At 40.8% G+C, this 25,450-nt stretch overlaps 1 protein-coding gene across 14 annotated transcripts in view; it reads left to right on the top strand.

The window, feature by feature from the left end:
* GNB1 (G protein subunit beta 1) overlaps nt 1-25,450 on the top strand; it is a 72,942-nt gene that overhangs the window by 8,477 nt on the left and 39,015 nt on the right. The window contains exon 2 of one of the 14 annotated variants that reach the window (XM_083513248.1): nt 10,011-10,065. The exons of the other annotated variants lie outside the window; for them this stretch is intronic. The gene's annotated coding sequence lies outside the window, so the exon portion shown is untranslated. The remainder of the gene's footprint in view (nt 1-10,010; nt 10,066-25,450) is intronic. 14 annotated transcript variants of the gene reach the window in all.

Raw genomic sequence — 25,450 nt, 5'->3', positions numbered from 1 at the left:
ATCTGGATACTCTGGAAAATGTATCCATTACTTCCATGTTTTGTTTTGTTTTGTTTTGCTTTGTATTTGTTTTTTAAAATACAGCAGTGGGAGTCATTCATATTGTGACTGAGGGACTGAGGAATAAGAGTTAATCCCACCCACAATTTTTCTGGTTGACACTCCCCCTTGCTCCACTTCCATTTGCCGTGTGGTATACGCTTTGCTGTCTTGGGCAAAAAGCAGTTTTGGGAGGTAGATTTTTAACTAGGAAAAGGGAGGGAAGGGTTAGATCTCCTCTTCCTGCACCATGGTCCAATACAAATTCCTCTCTGCATGCAGAGCTGCATTCGCCATTTTTAAAAAATGGGAAGGTCTTAATGTCATTTAGTTGCATCTTTAGTCTGTTTCCATACCAGAGTGTTCTTTGCCATCTTTAAGGCTCACTTAATTTTATTATATCAGGAAGATACGTTATCAAATGTGCAGATGGTGAAGGGGGCACACACACATATTTGCATATACATGCACACTTTATATTTATCACTTGCACAACTATAGCATTTAGAAATTAAGGAAATACTTTTATCTTTCTGAGAACCTTTTGTGTGTTTATCTGTATTTCGTTTCTGTATTTCAGTATTCTGTAATACTGTTTACCATATGGATTTTACCATAGTTTAACTTGGAAAATATGTGTTATATTTATCTTCTTTACCTCACTCTCACCTTCCTGCCACATAGCAATAAAAATTGCCAATTGGCACCATCTTTTTAAATTATCTTATAAGTATTTGGGAAAATGGTGTGTATGTAGTGCTGGTATATTAATGGGAGAGGGTGTGGAAGGAAATAAATTCACTACAAATTTTCTGCTTCAGTCCTATTGCTTGTTGTTGTATATACTTGCTAGTAAGAAAAATAGGCTAACCTGAGGCAAGTGGAAGAGGTACCCTTTATCAAAGATCACACCCATGAATTGTTATAATTCATATGTAAAACTTCATCTGATACTCATCTCTTACATCTTTAAAAGTGAGTTATGCTGATATGTTCTCTTACAAGTGAGATGCATTAAAAGACTGTTTCATATCTTTTCATCTAAGAACAGGAAGGGATTCTCTATCTTAACAACTCTAAAGCTGTGGTTCATCTAAGTGTGAGTTTTCAGGAGTCTTAAAGGCATGATTTACTTCACAGTTTGTAGTTTGGTAGGACCTTGAAAGAGTGGTATATGCATTCTCCACTGCATTAAGATCTAAATGCAAGCTCTTGGTTTTTTAAGAATGCTGATTGATTGTGTTATAAACAAAGGGATCTGTGGCAAAATTCTAATTTTTCTGATGAGGATATGCCTTAGCCCCACTCTCCTACTATACACAAGCAGGCTGTCACTTTTTAATTCAGTAATTCAGTTTTTTGGGAGTCATTCTTGTTTGAGGGCAAAGGCATCTCTCAGATGAAGCTTAACGTTGGGCAAGAGCTGTTAAGCTGCCTGTCAAGAAGCCAGAGGGTGATACCTTCCAAAATCTAATTTTGTGTTCAGAGTGGTGTTTCTGAATATGTGAGTAGGTTCAATACTTCTGGGTGTTGAAATTGAGGAGTCTTTTGTGCCTACTTTAAACAATAAAAAGTGTACTGAGCTTTATGTATACCCTAATGAAATAACAGTGTAGTGTATAGGTTTGTTGCTTAGGTTATCTTTAAATTACGAGCACATTAGCGAGAGGTGAAATGTATAAGACTTATTAGGTGACTTAACCTGTGTTTTGCCATGACTGCTAATTTGAGTAGAATTGCCAAAATTTATGAAAATCTGCTACATAAGCTTTTCATGATTCTTTCACTATCTTTTTGAAGTATCAAAGATACTTGCATAAGAGAAAGGTCATTTAGAATGTTGACACATAAGGGAATGGTAAGGGATGTGAGCTTTTGTGTAGTAATGACATTTTCCCCCCTGAGAAAAGAATTTTAACTTTGTCTTCTAATTACAAGTTAGCTGCTTCAAAGGCTCATTTAAATGGCCAGAAGCAATTTTCAACGCATTCCTGGAATTACTTGTGTTTTTGTCCCTTTGGATGCCTGTGGGAATGCTAAAATTAACTGATCTTTCTTTTACAGCCCTTCCCCCAAGTACACCTTTCTTCTTATTGCTTGCCATTACAGTAGGCCCACAACGTACGCACATTTAACTTGTGTGCATTCAGCTTTATGTGTGTGTGGATTTATTTATTTTTTAAAAAAATCTTGGAATGGGGGTGGTATTCCATGAAAAATGACTTTGGCAATTTCACCTGCCAATGAACCCCATGTGTTTTGGCTTTAGGTGCAATTTCCTGAATGCAGCCCCTGTGTCATTTGAGGCCTTACTTTATTGAAAAGTTGGGGGGACTGGGAGATGATAAATGTAATGTTGTGTTTTAGAAACCTAGGAAGCTGATATATACAGAGTCAAAACATTAATCCATCTAGCTCAGTATTGTCTACTTTGACTGGCAGTAGTCAAACATCTTTCAGACAGGAATCTTTCCCAGCGCTATTGGAAGATGCCAGGGGCTGATTGTGATACTTTTTGTATGTGTTCTACTGCATTGAGCCATGCCTTTTGTCGTAATATTATAGCAGATCCAAATGTTTGCTGCATAGTGTTTTAAAAGCAGACTAAGAAGAACTTCATATATATATGAAAGATACCAGTAGTGTGAGCTGTTTTTATTTAAGACTTTTAACATAAACCTCAACCTGCAATGGCTCCATTCCAAACACACCTCTTCACAAGTTTCATTATTTTAATGATTTGATATAAAATTCTGACCTTATTTTTCTGAGCTATTTGCATGTGAATAGAATATTGCAGTGGCATTTAAGAAAAGCATCTCCTTGAGCATAAAAAGCACATGTTTAAAGTTCATGAAAAAGTATACTCTGTCAGGATGGTTAGTGCTCTATAAATACATCTCTTGCCCGCCTAGCGGTTCAAAAGCACGTCCAAGTGCAAGTCGTGTTTGTATACTTTTGGACTGGACTCAGTAATGTTTTGATTTGCTAAGTTGATCTGCAAAATTTTATCAGGTGATAGCTTGTTCTGTGAGAGGATGACAAGCTCTCTCCCTGTATGCAGCTCTCAAGGTTTTGCAAGTAATGTAATTGGTAAGAATGTGAGCTGAAAATATACCTGTTCATTGATGAGGTGATACTTGACTTCACTAAGTGGCTTCAGTTAAGCAACCATCTGCCTTAGCCCCTCACATCTGTATATTGTTGTTGTTGGCATCCATCAGTCTTGAGATACAATGGAGTGTGCCTCCAGGGGTGAAGTCTAACTGCAGTGTTAGGTGTACTGAAGTGACCTCCCAAGGGCACAAACCTGGGCAGTATGTATGGAGGTCCTGGGCTGCCCAGACAACTAGACACACACACACCCTCGCTCGGTCTCACCAAAAGAAAACAGAGCAATATGTTTGGCACCAGCTTGACTGCAGGAGTTGCCAGAAGGAGGTGTACAAGGTGCCATCCAACCATCTTAGAAATGCCACTCTGGAGAGTAGCTGATGGGTCTCAAACCCTCAGTGAATTACAACTTCCCCTGCATGCAAAGACAGGCTGCAGCAGATTGAGTGGATGAGACCAGTACTGGGTCCAACAGTAAAGAAGGCGGTTTCTGCAGGTCCTGTAGAGGAAAGTAAGGGGAAGATGGGGGTCATCAGCTTGGGAATGTAGCCCATATTGGAGGAGGAAATCTCTGCTGCCTTGCAGTACATTTTTGGGAGAAGAAAAGGCTAAGAAGTAAACCCTACCATTGGTTGTTAAACTTAATCCGTTCCAGGAGGCAGTTTGACTCCCGGAACAGTTCGGAAATCAAGGCGCTGCTTCTGATTGGCTGCAGGAGCTTCCTGCACTCAATCGGAAGGTGTGTTGGATGTTCGGCTTCCAAAAAACGTTTGCAAACTCGAACACCCACTTCCAGGTTTGTGGCGTTTGGGAGCCAAAACGTGCAAGTACCAAGATGTTTGACAGCCAAGGTACGACTGTATAATAGTGGATTGTTATTAAATACTGATACATTAAAAGAATTTTAAGTGTCGGCTCCTTGTTGCAGTTGGGCTCCTTGTTGCAGTTGGGGCTTAGAGGTGAGTCCTGAATCTGACCAATTGAAGACTATTGTTTTAATGATGGCATGATGAAGAGATACGAATTGATAACTGCTGACCAGAGGTGCTTGATCAAAGATCAGCCATTCGTTTAATGTTTATAGGTAATCATGCAGTCCTAGGTTTTATGTGCAGGTTACTAAGTCCTATGTTTATTATGGCTGGCACATAGCCTGACCAATCAGTATGTTTAAATCTTATCGTTTCTAGCTGGTCCCAGTTGCTTTTGAAAACTTGGTAGATTGTGTTAACTCCCACCTTTCAACAACAGACTTAGCTGTTACTTTCACAAATCACTTGAACTAATGACAGCAGTTCTGCATGAGGTGGCAATTGGTGTTCTTATTTAAACACTTTTAATTTGGATGCCACTGCCTTGTTTTTAAGTTTTATGAAAAAGTCTAAATCCTAGCACATATTAACCAATATTTTAAGTTTCTTGCTGTCGCAACTATATCTTTTCGGAAAGGAGTGTAGTAGCTCTCTAAATTTAATACACACTATTGCTTCAAAGATTTCAGTTTGATCATAAGTTTCATCTTCCCTTGATTTACACAAATTCTCTTAACAAATAATCAAGTCTACAAATACAGTGTTCGAAATTCGCCAGGCACATTTTGCAACTTACTATTGGCCATTTGCAACCACTTGAAGATGCCCATGTGCTAGGATGGCATCTGACATCTCCACCACCTGGAGGTGTATGTCTGGAGATCCTTGGATCTTGACTGTTTTCACACACTAGCAACACATACTGTAGAATTCTATCCATTGTATTTTATCTGCACAATCAGAATGAATTTCAGGAAGCAAAAAGTTGTATTGAAAAATATGACTTTCAAGCCGCCTTGCCCCCAAATGGCAACTAGGCATTCGATTTTGGCGACCGTTTGGTGACTGGTTTAAGGAGCCATTTGGTATCTAGCTTATATATCTGTGTTTCTAACACTGCATACATACTGATGCTTGGTTGAGATCCTCCAAGAAAGAAATGGCTGGCAGAGGTGGGAGCCCAAAGGAGCCCAATAGGCTTAAAAGCTATACAGGAATCCAGCAGCTGCAAAACTGCAGTATCAAGGGTGGCACCACTGACTCATGAAGATGGGTAGAGTTTGACAAATGCGTGGTTCTGTAACCTTGCTTTTGGCAGAAACAATAGGTTTGGTCTATGATGTAGTATCCTGCGGCAAACAGAGTGGAATAGGAATTTTACCTTTCTTAGGTAACTGACAAAATGAACCATGAACCATAATTGGTGATTGTCAAACACTAGCTAGAGTGTTTAGTAGGATACAGTTTTATGTTTAATGCAAATGTATTGAAATTAGAAACTCTGTTCACCTTAGGACACACAAGTAATTTTACATTAATAACCAAATTGCTCTCTTTCAGTTTTGTACCTGAATTGCACTTAACCCAATGTTGTAATCTTGTTTTGAACATTTGCTTCTGAAAGATGCATGGCATCTACTCAGGATTTGTGTAGCCCAAGTGAGTGTGAGCCTGTAATGAGAAGTCAGTCAGTCTCTTGAGCATGGAACCCTTTGAGTTCTGAAAGGCAATAATATCTAACACTAGGATTTCACCCAGCCTCAAGTAGCTAATGCAGGAGAAAATGCCGTACTAGGCAGTGCATTGCATATCTAGATGCTTTGCAACTTTATCAACCTCCCTGTAGTCAGCAATTTCTTCATATTATACAAGAGAGGTGGGGGGCAGGTGGAGAGTAATGATTATCTTGCGGTGGTGTTGCTCTGTCTCCCCTAACTGCAGACATGCAGCCTACGACAGATTACTATCAAGGGAATGCAGCCCTTAACAGTAAAAAGATTCCCTCATCCCTGATAATAAACACTTCTGAAATGATGATTGCATATAATGGTTCTGTCTAGTAGAGAGATCTTTGTGCTAGAAGATGAACCTTTAGTAACAGGGTTTCTTGGAATCGTAGTGAAGATGTAGGTCTAGGAGCATAGTGCAATGTCTGTAATAGGAGCATTTAGCATTGTGCTCTGGATCAAAATTTGAAGGCTGCTTTCTGTTCCAAGAATTCATGGATGCCAGTTAGGGAAGAATTACATATTATGTAGTATATTACAGTGATAGAACACCAGTCAAAATATAGTTGCCCCAAATGCAGCAGTCAGAAATAAGAGAAGTTACTAGCTTTTCATAGAAGCATCATGAGATTTCTTGTTTGGGGTGACTTGACTAGGCAGATGTTTTTAAACTGATTGCCAACCTGGCACCCAGAAATCTCCACGTAGTCACAATTGGACCCATACCAGTAGCAAAACACACCTGACCCCTGGGGAATTTAGAACACTGGTTGGTCCCAACTAGAAATGGGAATAGTGGTGCAAGGGTGATAATTGCTGAGCTGGCCTAGAAGATCCATTGCCCCTTCAGCTCCCAGGAATTGGAGAGGCAGCAGGTCTTCACAACTGAGCACTGGGAAGAAGTTTAGTTTAAATCAGGAAATGGTTGTTTCCATCTCTGTTACTAGGGGGTCAGGGAAGAGCCAGGTTTTGGGTTGTGTTCAATGTTAGCCCTGCTAAAAGTCGACCTGTTGGAATATTGGTGCATTAATGTATTTCAAGTTGTTAACCAAAGAAGAAATGTCATTAGCCTGGTTACTTGGAAGAGATAAGGAACAGAGAAAAGATACATACAAGCATCTTAAAAAGTGCTGTGTTACTTTGGCCTGTATTTAAGTATAAGGTAGGATTCTTAAGTTCTGTGTGAGATTTCCTTGAGTTTTAAGTAGCTCTGAACCTTTAGAGTAGGTGTGGTGAGCCTGTGACCCTTTATGCTGTTGGACTCTTTAATTTCCATCTGCTTGAGCCAGTCCATAGGAATGACTGTATAGTCCAGCAGCACCTGGAGGGCCGCAGGTTCCCCTACCCCTGCCTTAGGAAAGAACCACAATGGCTATCCTTTTATATGGAGAAAGCTATATAGAACACCCCCTCACTTGCACATGTTAAGCATGTTAACCTGTGATTTTGTGGTGCAGACTGTGACTAGAACAGTACAAATCGGTTGGACCAGGATGATACTGTTAGCTCTGCTATGTAAGGAAGCAAGCAGGGTTTTGCACACACTGACCAGTACTTGGTTCTAATGCCATCACTGTAGACAAATGGATTTTATTGTTATAGGTATTTTTAAAAATATTGCTTTTCCAAGCAAAGCCCATAAAAGACACTTACAGCAATAAAAAGTACAAGTATTTTTAAAATCCATTATTAGGAAAACCAAGAATAAGACAGATTCACAAGAATTAAACACTCAGAACTGCAGTAGTGTAACAGTGTACCATCACTCATCTGGTGACTGGGACAAAATGTTACCTGGGGAAAGCCCATCAACTAAAATGTCTTAAGACCTTCAGAAAAGCCTGACATGTACCTACACACTATATCTCTACTGGAGGGAGATCTAAAGATGTGGTCATCCACCTCAGAGAAGTTGGATGTGGATACACCAAGAATACCTCTGATGCAGATCTCACTGCATGAAAAGGATGGTACAGATGTAGGCAGTCATCTAGTAGTTCAGTCCCAAATCATTAGGGCTTTTAAGGTTAACACCAGCAGCTCAGTTTGAGCACTGGTATCCAATGTAGCTGGTATATTACAGTGGACTGCCATATACCCATCAGGACTTTTGTAGTGCATTTTGAACCTCCTGAAGTTTCAAGATAGTCATTAACAGTAGTCCCGCAGAGTACATTACAGTTGTCTATCTGGACACGTCTGGAGCATGGATCCCTGTCTGTCCTCCTCAGAAGGGGCTGCATTTAACATACCAGCCGAAAGTGATAAAACATACTCCTAGCCACTGATGTTACCTGGGCTTCCCCAGTCAGTGCCAAATCCTAGAGCACTCCCAAACTGTAGTATTTTAGCACGTCAAAGTGCAAGTAGATAAATAGGTACCGCTCCGGCGGGAAGGTAAACAGCGTTTCCATGCGCTGCTCTGGTTTGCCAGAAGCAGCTTAGTCATGTTGGCCGCATGACCCGGAAGCTGTACGCCGGCTTCCTCGGCCAGTAAAGTGAGATAAGCTCCGCAACCCCATAGTCGGCCACGACTGGACCTAATGGTCAGGGGTCCCTTTACCTATTTATTTAGGTTGATGAACTTTTATGCCAGCAAAGGGGTGAAAATTCTATTGTATCTGGCAAAAAAAAATTTCTTTAGAATTCTGCTTTATTAGTAACAGTTCCCTGCATAGAGTCTGTTCATGTGGACTTTAAAAGTTGCAGTTTGGCTGCTTCTTGTGACAGAACTTACTGCAATATATATACCTTTTATGTGAGAATTGTTAAAAACAATTCATTTACTTTATTTGGTTGCACACTGCTAATCATAAAATTTCTGCTTTGGTATAGTTTTATTTAGGTTATATTTTGAGTCTGGCCAATCAGATTTTGTGGGTTTCAAATAATTTTAGGGAGGGAGTGTTGGTTCTTGTTCATTTAGGAGCCCTTTTACATTCTGCTTGTTATTTTATTAATATATCATGCAATTACATTTAAATCTTTTCATAGTAAAACTTTACCATAAATGCATCATTCTATAGGTTTAATATACATTTATGAGAACACATTATATTTTCTTATATTTCATGTTATTAGCCCTTATCCTATGTATGCTGTACATTGGACTTGAAGAAGGAATTTTCTGAACTGCATTACACCTATAATAAGCTACATTTCTTGCACTTGGAGGCCCCCGCCCCTTATCTTGCCTTTCAGCAGTGCAATCCTAATTTTGTCGTGGCTTTACTGCTAAATCATTCAGCCATTCCTAATCAAAATATTGATTCACCTAGAAACCTTTCAAGTGTGTGTGTGTGTGTGTGTGTGTGTGTGTGTATGAATGAACACAAAAACGCTTTAACTTTTTCAGAGCACAATAAGCCAATGATTTTTAAACATCATTTCCTAGGTGATTAGAGCCATCTTAAGAGAGAGAATGTGTGTATAAAATACACAAAGGCTTTCTGCATCACAGGAAAGCAAACAGTTGGAAACGCCTGCTCTAAACAGGAAGTGACTTACACAGTTTGCCAGATGTGAGACGACAAGCTGCAAAGTCTTTGTTACTTTTCTAATTTGTGTTTTGGTTGATAGGGGAGGGGAGGGGAACTTCTCTAACTTTTTGAATATTGCATTTTGACATGGGTCAGCTGTATTTGTCACATCATTTTTGCCCCGTAAATATACCTCTTGTTCATTTGAGAACATTGCCAGTTGGTGTAGGCAACGTAGAGCTATATGGAACAGTGGTCTCTAACCCTTTATAAGACATAGTCATGTAAATAGCTAGGAATTTATGTGAACTATGCCATCCCAGTTGCTCAGGATGGGTAATGAAAGCAGCATCCCAACAGAATGAATCCGAAGAAGAAAAATTCTTTACCTTTCCCCATTCAAACAGTCTTTGCCATCTCAATATCCCCCAAGCATTGTATCACTACAGACCTATCTCTGGCATGAAAAGGATGTAGAAAGTCCCAAAGATGTCAAAGGAATCTTGCTTCCATGTCATGACACCCTTTTCAACTGCAGCCAGCATCAATTCTGACGATGACTGGAAATTAATCTTCAACCATAAGAACAAAGTCAATTGTACAGAGTTTACAGAGGCGTATGTGAAAGAAATGCAATGGGTTGTATTTATTGTAAGTCCTACTCAAAGTAGATCATTGAAGTTAATAGACATGACTAGCTAAGGCACATAAATTTTGATGGATCTACTCTTTGGTATAATTTTGTTGGATACAAAACAATACCCCCCCCAAAAAAAGTTGCATTTGAATTCCTAATGTTGTTAATAGCTGACTGATCTATTGCAATATATGTTTGACAGGAAGAACTTTCTGACAATAAGAGCTCTTCGACAGTAGAACAGGCTCCCTCGGGAGGTAATGGACTCTCTTTCTTGGAAGTTTTTAAGTAGAGGTTGGGTGGCAATCTGTCTTGGATGCTTTAGTTGAGATTCCTGCATTGCAGGGGATGGATTTGATGACCCCAGGGGTTCCTTCCAACCCCAAAGACCAGTACAAACATAATAGCATTGGCATGTTGATAAATTGAACTAATTAGTTAGTTGACATTTTCCATTTACAGCTGTACCTTGGTTCTCAAACACCTTGGTTCCTAAACACCGAAAACCTGGAGGTAAGTGTTCCGGTTTTCAAATGTTTTTTGGAAGCCAAACATCCGATGCGGCTGTCAGCTATTGGTGTTTTAGGGGTTGTTTTTAAAAGTCTGGAACGGGTTAATCTGTTTTGCATTACTTTCTATGGGAAAGTGCGCCTTGCTTTTGTGACGCTTTGGTTTTGGAATGGACTTCTGGAACGGATTAAGTCTGAGAACCAAGGTACCACTGTATTTCAAAGGAAATGCATTTTTCCACTTCTTTCTCAAGCCTACTCGTCTCATACACAATTAAAGTGGCAGTGGCTATGTTCGCACATAATGCTAAACCATGTTTAGTGCTCTGTGGCTAAGCCTCCATGAGCCTGAGTGAAGTGTCAGGCTGACTGATACCTTCTCCTCCTGATTGGCTGGGACTGAGAAGAATTCTGCCAAGTTTATTTGCATTTGAAGGTGTTAACTGGTCATCCTTGTTTTTAACAAAAGCACTTGCTGAATCTTCAAACCATGGTTTATAAAGCTATGCTGGATTTTGTTTTTAAAATTTGTAATCTCAAATGGTGTTGGAAAACTGAATAATTTTTTTGTACTTCTACCCAGATTCCTTGCACAATCACTGAGAACACTTACATAAAATGTTCAGAGTTATCAATCATTTTCTTAATGGGTGTAGCAGGAATTACAAGTGGACTCATCATATTATCAAAGTGAGATGATGTTGCATGAAGAGACCCCTGCTAGTTTCCAGTTACAGATGCTTGTCATATTCAGATTAATTAGGCATTGTTCCAAATTGTATACTGTGGGCTGTGTATGTTGCACAGTGCTAAGAAAAATTAGTTTGGCTTTTTATTGTCCCTTGGACAAATTAATGTTGTGGGTTAACTTCCCCAGTGGCTAAAGACATGTTTCCTACTGGAGATCTAAGCTTAACTTAGCATTGATTTTTCATTGTCATAAAATGGTTAGCATGACTACAGCATTCATAAACATTATTAATTTCATTAAGGTAATCAAAAATAGATAACAAAAATAGGATTGACAACATTTTGTCCAGTAATTTTAACCACTATCCCCACCATAAATGAATATATGTGCCTCTCCGTTTTCATCTTCTCCAGGAGTATAATATTTCTGTAGTAAGTAAAAGAAAGAAAGCTGGCTAACCATGGTTGTTGTAACTAAGACCATCAATTCATGCACAATGCTAATTTAAGATTCTTTGAAAGTGAAACTAAACTTGGCAGAAGTTCTGCCCATGTGAGCTCAGCTCCACTTTGATTAGAATCAAGGAGGCTCCTCTATGTAATGCTAAACTGTGGTTTAGTTAACATGCTAATTGGGATAGTATACTAGCCTAATCTCTTAAAATGTCAGGTTAATTATGATGTATCTATAATGCAAGCTGCCCTTACAGGATTCAAAGCAAGTTAAAGTATGCCACCTCTTAACATGTTGTAATAGCCTCTATTGAGTTAAATAGAGGCTCCTCACATAAGACAGCTGGTAAATAAACATGTCAGAATTTTCAGACACAGCAGCTGTATGAAAGATCTCCCCTCTACAGTTTAACTGTTGCCTCAAATTGTGTCCTTTGTTCCTATGTTCTTTTGTATTTGCATGTTCTGCATAGGGGTGGTGGATAAATTAGTTCAGTCTGCATTTTAAAGTGAACTGACCTCATTCATCAACCCTGGGTTTATATGTATTGGAAATAATTTATAAGTTGGATTGTTAACTTCCCTGAACGTTTTGCAATTCTCCTTTGATTTTTAAATATGTACTGTGGGGGCATACAAAAATACATTTTTGTGCAGGAAATTATAGCCTCAAAACTGAGCTCAATATACCTTAAAATGACATCCTCAGTTTAAAAGTCAGCTTTAAACTCTTCGTGCCCAGCTCTCACTTCCAAATCTCTCCCCCCCCCCCATATCTACTGTGGTTGTATATAGAACATAGAATGTTTCAAGACAATTGTCTAAACGTGGCAGTACACAATTTTCTGCACTCTGGTAATCCCAGGGAAGAGGGGATAATTATAATCCAGGTGTTATTTATGTTCTGATGCCAGTGGCCCATCTAGTCTAGTATCCTGTTCTCCCAGTGGCTGAGCAGATGCTTATGGGAAGTCCAAAAGCAGGACCTCAGCACAGCAGTGCTTTACCCACCTGTGATTCTCAGCAATTGATACTCAAGAGACAAACTGCCTCATGCTGTGGAGAGTAAAACCTGTAGTGACTAGCAACCATTGATGTCCTTCCATGAATTTGTCTAATCCTCTGTTAAAGCCATCCAAGTTGGAGGCCTTCACTGCCTCTATTTAAAGAGCATTCATGACAGCCTACCGTTTTTCCTGTTCGAACTGTTTCTTTTTTCAAAATTACAAAACATACCCATTATCCCCTGTCACTCCCTTCCCCCAACATTATATCATAATATAGCCAGCAACATATAATTGATGAAACTATAATTAGGCTACAGTACTTATGAAGATCTGGACTATTTTACACTTATTAGTGGGCTGCAGTTCATTGTTGCAATGAAAATGATGCTCCTGAAGGCATTGAGTGCATATCATTTTGTCCTTGTGGGTGGAGAGCACATGTTTTCCAGTAGCAGCAATTTCCTAGATCGAATCTTGATCCATTGTGAGCACAACCGTTTGTAGGTTAGCATTTCTACACCTTAAAACAGCCCAAAATCTTATGTTGGATACTTGGTACTATTCCCTCTGGAATAGAGCTATAATGGAGAAAATTATGCACAGTTTGAGATTTTGACAAGACTAAAATCTCCAGGCACTTTTTATGTGATTTGGCATTATTTTATAACATATACAGCAGAACCCTCATTTTCAAGACAACCCTTGTCACAAACCTGGCAAATATGGAACTATACTTGATAATCTGATAACGAAAGTCTTAACTTGGACTTTATTGTTTTAATCCATGTGCAACTGTACTCATTATATGTGCCTATTTCATAGGTTTTTTATCTTTTAATTTTCACCTGTTATAATTGTTCTGTGTTTTATATACATTATAAAATGAAATAAAAAAATACAAAAGCTATGTTTATAAACCTTAACCGACATAATCATTAATAGAAATGCTTCTTTTAAGTGTGCCTTAAGGAAACAGCAAAGTGAAATGACTGTGGATGTTTAATCCTGAAACGTGCAGAGTAGAGAGCAAGAGTTTGATAATTAGTGTCATATGTGTGTGACATTGGGCTGGATCACATGTTACTTTAATCCACAGTTAAGCTTAACTATGGGTGCATGGAGTACAGCGGTAGCTGCTTTGCTCTGCTTGGTCCTGCCATGAGCTAAGCTATGGTTTGGCTCAGTGTTTGAAATGCACCAGGTGCATTTTGCTACTGATGTGGGTCCAGTTGCGACCACATGGAGATCTCTGGATGCCAGGTTGGCGACTGACATCTCCATCTGGCTGGCCCCATCAGCTTTCTTAAACAGGTAAGCAAAAGAGCTTATTTATTGCATTTATACCCCACCTTTTTTATCAAGGAGTACATAGTTCAACCCCCCTCCTTAACAACAACCTTATGAGGTAGTTTAAGAGGCTGTGACTGGCCCAAGGCTACCCAGTGAGCTTCATGACTGATCTCTCCCAGGTCCCAAGTCTGACACTAACCACTATAGCACACTGGCTTCCTAGAGTACTTTTGCTGTGGGGCAGCTATATAAATAAAGTAGGTAAATAAATATGGGGAAAGCAAAATGTCACTTAGAGAAGATTCTGAAATATTTTCTTGAAGCTTGAATTTGTTTTATGCTAGATTGTTTTATTTGTTGTTTTAATGTATTCTTTAAGTTTTTTTCTTTAAAATATAAAGTGGTATAGAAATGAAATTAATAACGACAGCAACAAACTCGGGGCGGCGGCGGCACCTAGACATTCCGTTGTGTTGATTGTTACCCAGATTTAAGGAGTCATTTGTCAATTAGCTTAGTTTCTAACACTGGTTTGGCTTAGTGTTACATCTGAACCAGGATTTGTGGTTTGGCTTCACTTCCTAAAACCGCAAGCAGTAAGGAAAGAACAAACCTTGATTCTAGATTGTGGTTTGTTTGGATAGAGATAAACCAAACATGGCGTAGTAGTTCCTAGCGCACATGTACCAGCATGTTGTATATTTACCTTTAAGCCATAGTGAAGCTAACTGTGGTTTAAAGTGATGTGTAAACCAGGCCATTTTGTTGTCCTGCAGAGCTGCTAAAAATAGATAATTGTATGTTTTGTGCCTGCACATGCAGTGCTAGGACTCTATCTGGTACAGAATTCATATTCCCGAGAATCTGCTTCGATTAGAAAAACACAGACTTCTCTCTCTTTTCAGCCATTAGTCGGGAAACTTGAATACCAAAGGGAGAAGTCTAAAGTTGGAATAGCTCCATTTCCTTTGTCATCATCCTAGTTCCTTCTTCTCCATTCCATTTTCATTGCACGTGTTTCACCCTTGCCCTGTAATAAGCTTTTCCTGGCCAATATAATTGAAATTCTGTGATTTTTTTATTTTAAATATGCTCTTTCCTGCATGAATCTTTTAGGGTAGGATGGAGATTGGTAAATTATTTAGTTGAATGTCATGTATATGTTTATATAATTTGGGATTCACAGATTTGGTTTCTTTAGTATGAAATGCATTTATCTGGGGGAGAGGAAACATCATACTTAGCCTTAACCGTAAAGATCTCGATGTAGCACAGGTTTTTTGTCGTTATAGTGAACCTCTGCCCTGAGAGTGGGAAGGAAGCCTTTTTCACTAGCTTTGCAGTAAGGATACTATAGAAACCAAATCTATTTGCACTGTCTTGCTTTTCTGCTCTATCCTCCCATGCATGTTTTTCCAGATACAGAAAATGTGGCATGAGTGCTTCACTCAGGAAGCACTTGGTGCTCCTTCTACTCCCTCCCTCCAACTTCAGAGCTTAGAAGTTAAAGTTGGAGGGAGCTACCCAACCTTACCCCCCTTGGGCTAATTGTCACCAGAGCACTTTACCATCTTTCTCCCTCTGGCCGTGTCTCTGACACTGATGAGATGAGGCAGCGGCCAGACACCTCTGTGCTCCACCATGTTTCCTAGCTCTGAAATACTTCAGCGTGTACAGGCAGCTTCCGGCTTCTGCATCTTCTCTCTGCCAGAAGCACAGAGAGGATGGCTAGAGTGATGTACAAGGTTGCATCGTCTTTACACCCTTGCATCTATAGTTTAAACCAGGCATGTCCAAAGTCCGCTTCGGGGGCAGGCAGGCAGGCAGGGTGAACCCATTGTGTAGCTTTCTGTGGTTGTTGTTTTTTATACAAGGCTGTATTCTGCGGCAGACCTGGAATGTGCTTTTTTTCCTCCCGTCCAGGAAACAGAGAGAGACTTATCTTAACACATATTTTTATTGTCTGATCTTGAGATGTATGTGAACAGATGCTTAAACACCACAAGTGACCAGGCAAATGGCTATTTGCAAGTCTAGTTTACTTGTTGTAAGTGTGTGTGCTCTGGTCCATGGGGTCACGAAAAGTCTGACACACTAAATGACTAAACAACAACAACAACTTTGCTTTTTCCCAAGGCTTTGATAGAGTGTGATGATGATGTTTTGATCTTAATGTGCTGCCAAAGCTGTTAAGCTGGGAGTGGGTCAGTTGTTTTGTGGTGTGTGTTTATGGATTGCATGTGCTTTTGTGTGAATTTGTTGATACGATAATGTATTTTTACGTATTTTTAATGGTTTGTAGCAAACTAAGCTCTACTCAGAGTAGACTCATTGAAAAAAATGACATCAATTTCAGTGTGTCTTGTCTGGGTATAGCATTAGGTAACAAGCCTGTGTTTTAAAATATGTAGGAAGTGATTTGGAGACCTTGCATAACAAGCAACTAATAAGTCATCACTACTACTGCTACTATTAAATTAAATCTTGTCCTTACAGCAGCTGTGAATTCCATCCTTGTAACAAACCTGTGAAAGAAGCCTTTATTTTAGTCTTTCTAAGTGGCCAACTGACTAGCACCACTAAGCCTCTTGTCTCTTGTCAGCCTTGCCTCTCTTCTCCTGAAGGAAATTTAGATTGCAAGTTCTTTGGGGCAAGGGCCTGTGGAGTTTTGCTTATAGTATTTTGTAAATCTCACAGAGTCAAGTGCCTGAGGCAAAAGGGCAAGATTGGAATTTTTACCTTTTTCTAATAAATTGTTTCTTTTCAAGAGTTCTGCAAGGGCAGGCATAGAATGTGATCTTCCAGTGGACTGATGTTTGCTTTCCAGAGGATCCATCTAGTGCCTGCTGATCACTGGGATCTCTGTTGTCAAATTCTGGGTCAGATGCAGCTTGGTGTGCTCCATGTAGGCACTTAATAAATTCTTAAGGAAAAATGTGTACTTGGGATTGTTAAATGCAGGTCATTTCTGCTTTAACTGTTGAGATCCTCCTGAATGTGTTCTTTTTGTTTTGAAAATTTAACATGGATATTTAAAAAAACAACAACAGGCTATGCAAGACAGAAGTCCTTGCACTAAGTAATTTTTTCTAGCATATTTTCTTGTTTCTCTATGCATTGTATACTTGATATTACGTGTCTGAGCTCAAGATGTTGATAACTGTTGTTTGCTTTCTAAAAGCTGTAATTGTAATCCCTTTCTGAAAATTTGTTTAGAAAGGCAAAGGAAATCTGAACTGCATCATGTGCTGGTTTCTGTGAGTTAACAAACAGAACTTGGATGTGGTCTGAATTTGTGTGCAGTTTTAGGGTGTGGCTTCCTTTCTGTTCGGATTCCTTTCCAGCTTTCATTACTAATCACGAGCATTTCTCTTTATTTCATGCAGGCTTCCTTCCTCTGGCTCTTAAAAAAAGCTGATTACCCTGCAACAGTGTTTGCGGGTGGGGGGGGGCAGCGGAATTTTTTGCAACAATAAATGGGTTAGTGAAGGCTTGAAGTTTGTGTTAATCAAATGCTTAGTCATCTCTTTGTGTTCAAAATAATACTATTTCATCCCTCTTCTCTGCTTTCTCTTCTCTCTCCCACCCAATTCTCTGCTTACCAATCTAGGTGTAATGCTGCTAAGCTGTATACTAGCCAGTAAAATTATTTGTATATCATAAACAGGCTAAATATGAGACAGGTGCAACAGTTGACAGACCACAATTTTATAGAAATTGTACGGTAATAACAGCAACAGTTAAATCTCTTTCTTTAGAAAAATACTAAAAGTTGATGTGCTGTAGTTCCTATCAACTAGGAGGTCCCAAATTCAGATTTCACCCCAGCTGTAAACTATGTGGCTTAAAGCAAGTTGCTGTCTCTCAGCCCCTCTCCACCAACATATTGGGTGATAATATTGGCCTCCCTTATAGGATTACTAAGCTAATATGTGTAGCCCTTTAAACACTGTCAATGTACTATAAAAATGGCTTCATTCAGAGAGAGAACTATTACTTCAGACTAGCCACCATTCAAATTCTAGCTTCTGTACACTTGACTTAACAGTGCTAACCCACAGCCTTGACTAAAGAGCTCAGGCAAATGCTGTCATGGTTTTACTGCCCTTCCCCAGTACACATCACCCCACTGAAATGTCTCTGTCTATTCTTGTCCATTTATGCTTCCTAAAAGACATCTTACCTTCTTTCTTGCTGACCTTCCATTAACATTAACAACTGATCATTTTAGCATTTTATATGTTAAAATACTGTGTGTTGTATGAAGACAGTTACCTAGGAGGACTTATTAAGACGGATTTTACTGCTACCTGGTGAAGGGGAATTATTGTTATTGATAATAACAGTACATTTTATTTTATTTTATTTTATTTTATTTTATTTTATTTTATTTTATTTTATTTTATTTATAACCCACCTGCCATCTGGGCAGCTTACAGCAAAATATAAAAACATAATAAAATGTCAAACATTTAAAACTTCCTGATACAGGGCTGCCTTCAGATATCTTCTAAAAGGAATCCACCTTGATTTCCCTATCTAGATGGGAAAGCAGAATATAAATATGGCATTAAAAACTTGACCTCTGTAAAAGAGAGAAAAGTTAAAAGCAGAATACCTAGTTAGAACTGAAAGCTTGTACATCACCTGCATAAAGTGTTTTGACTTGTTTTTAACTTATTTTTCTCTCTGTCAGTGGTAAACAGGACTCAGGCATTCTGATTTAATTGGTAACTTTGCTCGCTGGAGGGTTGTATGTTGTTGACAAGGGAAGCTCCTGAGACTTGAGTCATTAAGAGAACTTCGTACTCAAGAAAATATTTTTAATGTACATTTAACATTTGTCCTTTATCCTTATGTATTGTATTCATATAACTGTACCTTATGCAAGAATGTTTGGGAAAGTGGTAAAATTGGGTCTGAAATTTTGGGCAAAGCCAGCATGTAAGTCACTTAAAACCAGTTGTGTTTTGTGCAGCTAGTGCTTCTTCCCAGCCTGTGCAGCTGGGGAGTTCCCTAAGGGACAAGCCTTGGTGCAGCATGATCTCAACAGAGGCAGGGCTTGTTGCAGTCCCCAGCTGCCTTCCTACAGCATTTATGCAACAGGTTGCAGTGTGTCTGTAGCAACTATCACCTTATATGGGTGAAGCATCAACATTGATTGCGTGACCAAATGTAATGTCATGTGAATACTGAGTTGAGTATTTGAGAACTTTTGCTTTTAAAACATATTCCTATACCTCACCTGAGTGAGTTCACCTAACTTTGAGGTTTGCATAATATTCATTTGATCTGCCGCCAACTTACTATGACTGAGAAAGCAAGGTAGACTATTTAAGTTTCTGCCCACAACTTACAACAGAGTTACCTAACATTTTCTTAAGACTCAAAATCCACACGTTTTCAGGCAGTGTTAGTAACAATACCGCCCATTCCTTGCACAGGTTTAATTCCTTTGCTGTGCAACCATGTTTGCTCATCTCTTCTCCCCTGTATCCCAAATATATCAAGAGATCAGTTGAGCCACAACTACTGTTAACGGTAAGAGTTATAGTCTATGATAAATTGCCTAACTAGGTGGCTGTGTCAATACTGTATGCTTATTATCTGGGAATGTGACATCTTAACCTTTCATGGGTAACAACTATACTTTCTGAGCAGGTGTAATGAGTTTTTCTACTAGTGATGGGCTGGGAGAAAGAACATTTGTCTAAGTAACAACACCATCACCAGTTAGCTCAGTTGGTTAGAGCGTGGTGCAGATATTGCCAAGGTTGCATCGCCTGTTTGATCCCTATATGGGCCACCTGCATATTCCTGCGTTGCAGGGGGTTGGACCAGATGGGTCTCAGAGGATTCCCTTCCAACTCTACAATTCCGTTATTCTATGTACTAACATTGGCACCATGAGACATTCAAACAGCCTTCTAATTACATTCAGTTTTTAGTGCAACGAACTTTATGACTAGCTTTAATATATTTGTTCAGTGTTCCTCAGTTCAACATGCTTTCTGTTCAGCAGTTGTAAACTTGCACTGTACACACACTTGGGGTTCCCATTAACTGTCCTCTTTCAAAATGGCTGCTGTTCCTCATTGGTCCCAGTGAAATAATGAAACTATCTTAATGTGGCAATTTTTCAGGATGCCAAGAAGATGTTCCACATTTTTAGACTGGTGGCAGTTTAGCTCATGTTCACAGTACAGTGGTACCTCTGGATGCGAATGGGATCCATTCCGGAGCCCCGTTCGCATCCAGAAGCGAACGCAACCCACGCCCACAGGTCGCGATTTGCTGCTTCCGCACATGTGTGTGATGCCGTTTTGACCGTCTGCGCATGTGCGGACGGCAAAACCCAGAGGTAACGCGCTCCATTACTTCCGGGTCGCCACAGTGTGCAACCCAAAAATACTTATCCCGAAGCTATTTCAACCCAAGATATGACTGTATGCTTATGTGACACATCACAGGTGTGTGTTCCAGTGCAGCATGCATTGACAAACATACCTGCTTAAGTGGCTTTTGCAGGTACTGTTTTGATATGTCATATCTCTCTTTGATACAGTGGTACCTCGGGTTAAGAACTGAAGTTGTTCTGGAGGTCTGTTCTTAACCTGAAACTGTTCTTAACCTGAAGCACCACTTTAGCTAATGGGGCCTCCTGCTGCCGCCACGCCACCGGAGCACACTTTCTGTTCTCATCCTGAAGCAAAGTACTTAACCCGAGGTACTGTTTCTGGGTTAGCGGAGTCTGTAACCTGAAGCATATGTAACCTGAAGCGTATGTAACTCGAGGTACCACTGTATTCTGAAAAGTGCAGAAAAGCACAGGCCTGTCTGCGTCTTTTACACTGTGACATGTGGGTGTGGGGGGTTAGCAAGACTGGATATATTTTATCTAGCTGTCTGTTTCTAGTTTCAAGTGAAGAGTGGCACGCACTGTGTGGAATGCTTGACACAGGGACAAGTACTTCATCCAGCGTTGGTTTAGGTAACTGAGTTGCACTCATGCTGTGTACAAAATCTTGAAATTAAAGTATTAGCGATCTGCTTGTTGGACTTGTCTTTCTTGATCTGTAGTTTCTATTTTTAACACAATAGATAATATAACAGAAGGCAAATATTTTATGTAGAGAGTGGTGGTTGGCCCGACTAACCTTTGCCCTATCTGCTTTCTGTCTGCAGCAATAGCTGTAGCTACAGAAGGCACTGTGCAGTTTTCTGTGCTTTCTTAATGGGTACAGAGCTGCTATATATTCTTCTCTTCTCCAAAATGACACTTAACCTTTCAAACTCACATCTTTCTATGAAGGCATGTGCAGCAAGCTGCCTTTAAATGTACATTCTCTCACTTGCCAAAAGGGGGTTCACTTAACCCAGGGATCGGCAAGGATTACCGGCCATGGGCTGGATCACTCCCACGGAGATTGTCCGTGATCCAGAGTGGCACAGCGCGATGCTGGAAAGCGCTTCTGCGCATGCCCAGATGCTGAAAATCATGCCTGTGCAGAAGCGATTTTCGGCGTCTGGACATACCTAGACGTGATTTCCGGTATCTGTGCGTGCGCAAATGCGAGTTCCGGTGCTGCTCGTTGAGTCGCTGCGCTGCTTTAGCACAGCACGTGGGGGACTCGCCGAGCGGGTGGCTCAGTTCAGGGGCGGCTCATGGGCCGGTAAAAAGGTCTTTGTGGGCTGCATCCGGCCCATGGGCCGCACATTGCTGACCCCTGACTTAACCTGTGAGAGAGGCTGAAAAGGAAGCCTGCTTCATGTACCCAATATAGGGAGTGCTGTGCAAGCCCAAATGTTCATCTAGATCAGTGTTTCCCAACCACTGTTCCGCGGCACACTAGTGTGCCGCGAGATGTTGCCTGGTGTGCCGCGGGAAAAATTAAAAAATTTGAAAGATAGCTTCATATCCGGAGAGGCGGCCTTCAGGCGAGTTTTAATTTTAATTTTCCTTCTCCCACTTAATGCCCCACGCTCGCCCAAGCAGCTTGCAGCCCTCGGTAACCACGGTGACCCGAGGGAGGGGAGGGAACAGGGAAGTTGAGGGCGGCGGCGAGCCGCGATGACGTCAGTGGGCCGCGCCGCCTCGCCCTGGCACGGTGTGAGAGCCCCGGCTAGTGGCGCGAGCTTCGGAATAAGTGGGATCTGCGTGCGCGAGACCGAGATTGCGGGTAAGGAGCTCAGCCCTGGGCAGGAGGAAGCGGGGCCGCGCGTGCGGGCCACATCCCCACAGAGAGCGAGCCTCCCCCGGCCCACCACTCCGGGCAGGTCCACTCGCATGAGGGGGCGGCGATGGCGACGGCCGGCAGCTTGCCTGCAATGCCATCCCTCGAGCAGGCGAGGAGCCCGGAGGCTACCAGATGCGAGTCCTCTTTCCCACCCTGCTCGGGAGTCCAGAGCACTTGGTCGCATTCAGGATCTAGAGTGGGGAAGCGGGGCTTGTGTCTGGGCTGGACACATTGGGCTGCCTGTGCCGCTCGACCTGCGGGGAGAAATCAGGGTGGGAGTCACGACCGTGAGGCAGGGCTGCCAAGTGTGGCAGAAGAGGACATGGCCGTCGCACCTGTCCTTAGGTAGGAGCTTCTTCCGTGTCGACCTGCTGCCCTAAAGTCTTGGCTTTTTTCTTGGCTTTTTGGCGGTTGGCACAGAAGGAAGGCAAGGGGGAGGGGGGGAAATTGAAACTTACACTTTCGTGCATCCCTCCCGGCGTGAGGCTGCGCGCTGACGTCACGGGGCTGTAATGGTGGTGTGCCTCGAGATTTTTTTCATGAAACAAGTGTGCCTTTGCCCCAAAAAGGTTGGGAAACACTGATCTAGATCAGTAGTTTGGACTATTTCTCCTTCATTTTCAAGCTGCTCTTACTTACCTTGGGTTGCTGGCTTCGCCATTACAACTTTGATCCATCCTTCCCTGAGATAGTTAAGCTCTTTTCTCACTATCCATGTTATAGCCAAGAATCAACTTTGGCTATAGGTCACGGTTAGTGAAATGAGAGCTAAACCACAGCATGCTAGCTCAAACCTGGCTTAGCTCAGTGTGGTGCAGAAGTGAAAAGGATGATGGGGGAGGAGCAAAATTATGTTAAGTTCCTCTCTGGGAGCTTGCATGTTTGCACAATCTGAGGAAGGCATAGTTTAGCTTAACTGTGGCGTTCAAATTTGGTCACTGTGGAGGATGACTGGTGTTTTGCAAGTTTTATTACCTCTAACTAGCTTAGATAAGATAAATGAATAAAATCTTTTTCAACTGGATTTTGCTTGCAAGTGAAATCTGAATCAAAATTGGGCATTTGGAGTTCTCGCCTACATGTTAATACCCATGGTGCCCTTCTAACTTGCAGCTGCTTCATCAAATCGTTCATGTTGGAACACTTGGCACAAACTAGTAATTTGGAGAACTGGAATGTACGCAGCAGGGCCTTTCAACATGATCAGAAAAAGCAAAGGAATTAAAAAGTACTTCTTTGTGCAAAGACAACCATTCTGTAGGTTGAAAAAAAATCCCCATAGTTCTATAATAACTCTTCAGAAAATGCCTTCGCTTTTATTAGTATTTAGTTGCAAAGTGAAGGTAAAAGCTATTGAGACCAGACATATTTTTCTAGAGGAGAATATGGAGAATACTCCATAAGTGAAGAGATGTTGAACCTCATAACTATCAATGAACTTACTTTGAAATGGCAATTAACATGTATTGAACATGAAATGTATTGTTGTGTTGTCACATTCCTACTAAGGAAGATCTTAATAATCCTAGGTATAACAATTTACTGTGAGATGTTCTCCCTTTGGTCCAGCCTCTCTTTGGAATGTTCTTCTTCACTTGACTGCTGTCAGCAGTTGGAATATTTATTTATTTGAAACATTTGGATGTTTTATCCTCACCCCCGGTATGACATCCAGAGGACATTTTCTATTAGCTTTCTAATGAGTTTAGTTAGTAACTAAAACAATAAATACAGCTTTTCAAGTGTACAGCCTCCTAAAGTGATTTACAGGTTTTAACAAACATTTATAACGAAATAAGATTGTAGTAAATTAAACCTCAGAAAAGCCTGGGTGAATTTTAAAAAAGGTTTTGCTTTAGGTCTGGAAGAGCCAGCTTTTGTTAAGCTACTTTGTGTGGCACATTCTTAGTTCCGGCAGGTGACCAGGCAAATTGTTGTTTACAAGCATGTCTTAACACTATTACATATGTGGAATTAGGACATATTTTGCTCTTTAAATTCCATATGCTGTGCCCTTCTGGGCTGAGAGATGACATAGAAACCTGATACATATTTTTTTACCTTCATTGGCATCACTGTGTTTAGAAATTCTTTTAACGTAATAGCATCCTGTCAAGCATATTTGAGATTCACAGATTAAACTAGAGAAGGGCAGTAGAGGTCTTCAAAGTTACATGGCTGTAATGCAGCAGTTATAGTGAACACAGTTCAGGATTTTCTCTTGTCAGTGTGCACTCAAGGATCTTGGCCTTCCATTGTCAGTGGTGAGGACCACAAATTCTGCCTTTGCTTGCTATCCTGCCATGGTTTGTGGCCATTGTTGACCCTCCTTATAAGTATTCACAGCAGGGTAGGGGTTTTGCCTCTCACTTTGTACTATGGTTTGAAGATTGACAAAAGCAGCAAGAGATCATCTCCCAAGTTCTCTTAAGTTTTGTGAAAGACTTGGCAAAGGAAAACTGATGCTCCCAGCTCAGGTGACTCTCTGTGAGTTCATTGAAATGCAGAGATTCTGGAAAGGTGTCTGTCTCTCTATGCTAAGCATTGGAAGAGTGGTCACATATAGGATTATGTCCAGTGCCTACTCAGAGTTAAGCCATTGAAATAATTAATCATGACATAACTAACATAGGCTTGTTGCTTTCAGTTGCTTTACCCTGAGTAGAATTTAGTTGGATACAATTCATGATCAGCATCGGTGGCCATATTTTTGGACCAGTTGTGTGTGCAACTTACTGCAGGGATGTTGAACCTCTGTCTCTTCAGATGTTAATAGACTCTCCCATCTGCCTCGGACAGTATGATCAGTAGTTAGACGATGTGAACTGTAGGCCAGCAATATCTGTAGAGCCACAGGTACCCCACCTTGCCTTACAATGTTACACTTCATACACCCTGGAAGGAAAACCTAGAGCAGGCACTTCCAACTTCCAAAAGACTGTGATCTACTCCCACCGTAAACTGGCAGTGACCTACCCATTGGATTGCCCAAAGTTGTTGAGCTTTTTTTGGGGGGGGTAATCGGGGTCCCACAGTTGACCTGTTCGACATCCCTGACCTAGAGTTTTGCTGCTACTACGTACTTGTTCACGTTCTTATTATTAAGGTACATGCATTACTGTAATCCATCCCCCACCCTCTTAGCAGCTTTTAATGCTGTTCTCTGCCAGCGCTTCCAAAGAAGACTTTGTGTTCATCCCTGTCACTGATGGATCCTATAAATAACATTATGGAGACTTCAGCTTCAACTGTGGTTTCTGTATTCCCCTTTCTATATTGCTAGACCTAATCTGGGGAAATCATTATGTTTCAGTACAAAGTTCATGTCAATGCTTCAACAATCTCAGGACTTGTTCAAATGGTCATTTAATGTGGGCTAATGAACACTTAGGATAGCCTCTGTCATTTAGGTGTAGAAGCAAGTAACTGTGATTTCTGTATGGACTTCCACAAGTT

This window comes from Podarcis liolepis (genome assembly GCF_965112155.1).
Source record: "Podarcis liolepis genome assembly, chromosome: 7".
Lineage (NCBI taxonomy): Eukaryota > Metazoa > Chordata > Lepidosauria > Squamata > Lacertidae > Podarcis > Podarcis liolepis.
Note: the sequence above shows the minus strand (reverse complement) of the source record. Positions and strands in the feature narration are given on the sequence as shown.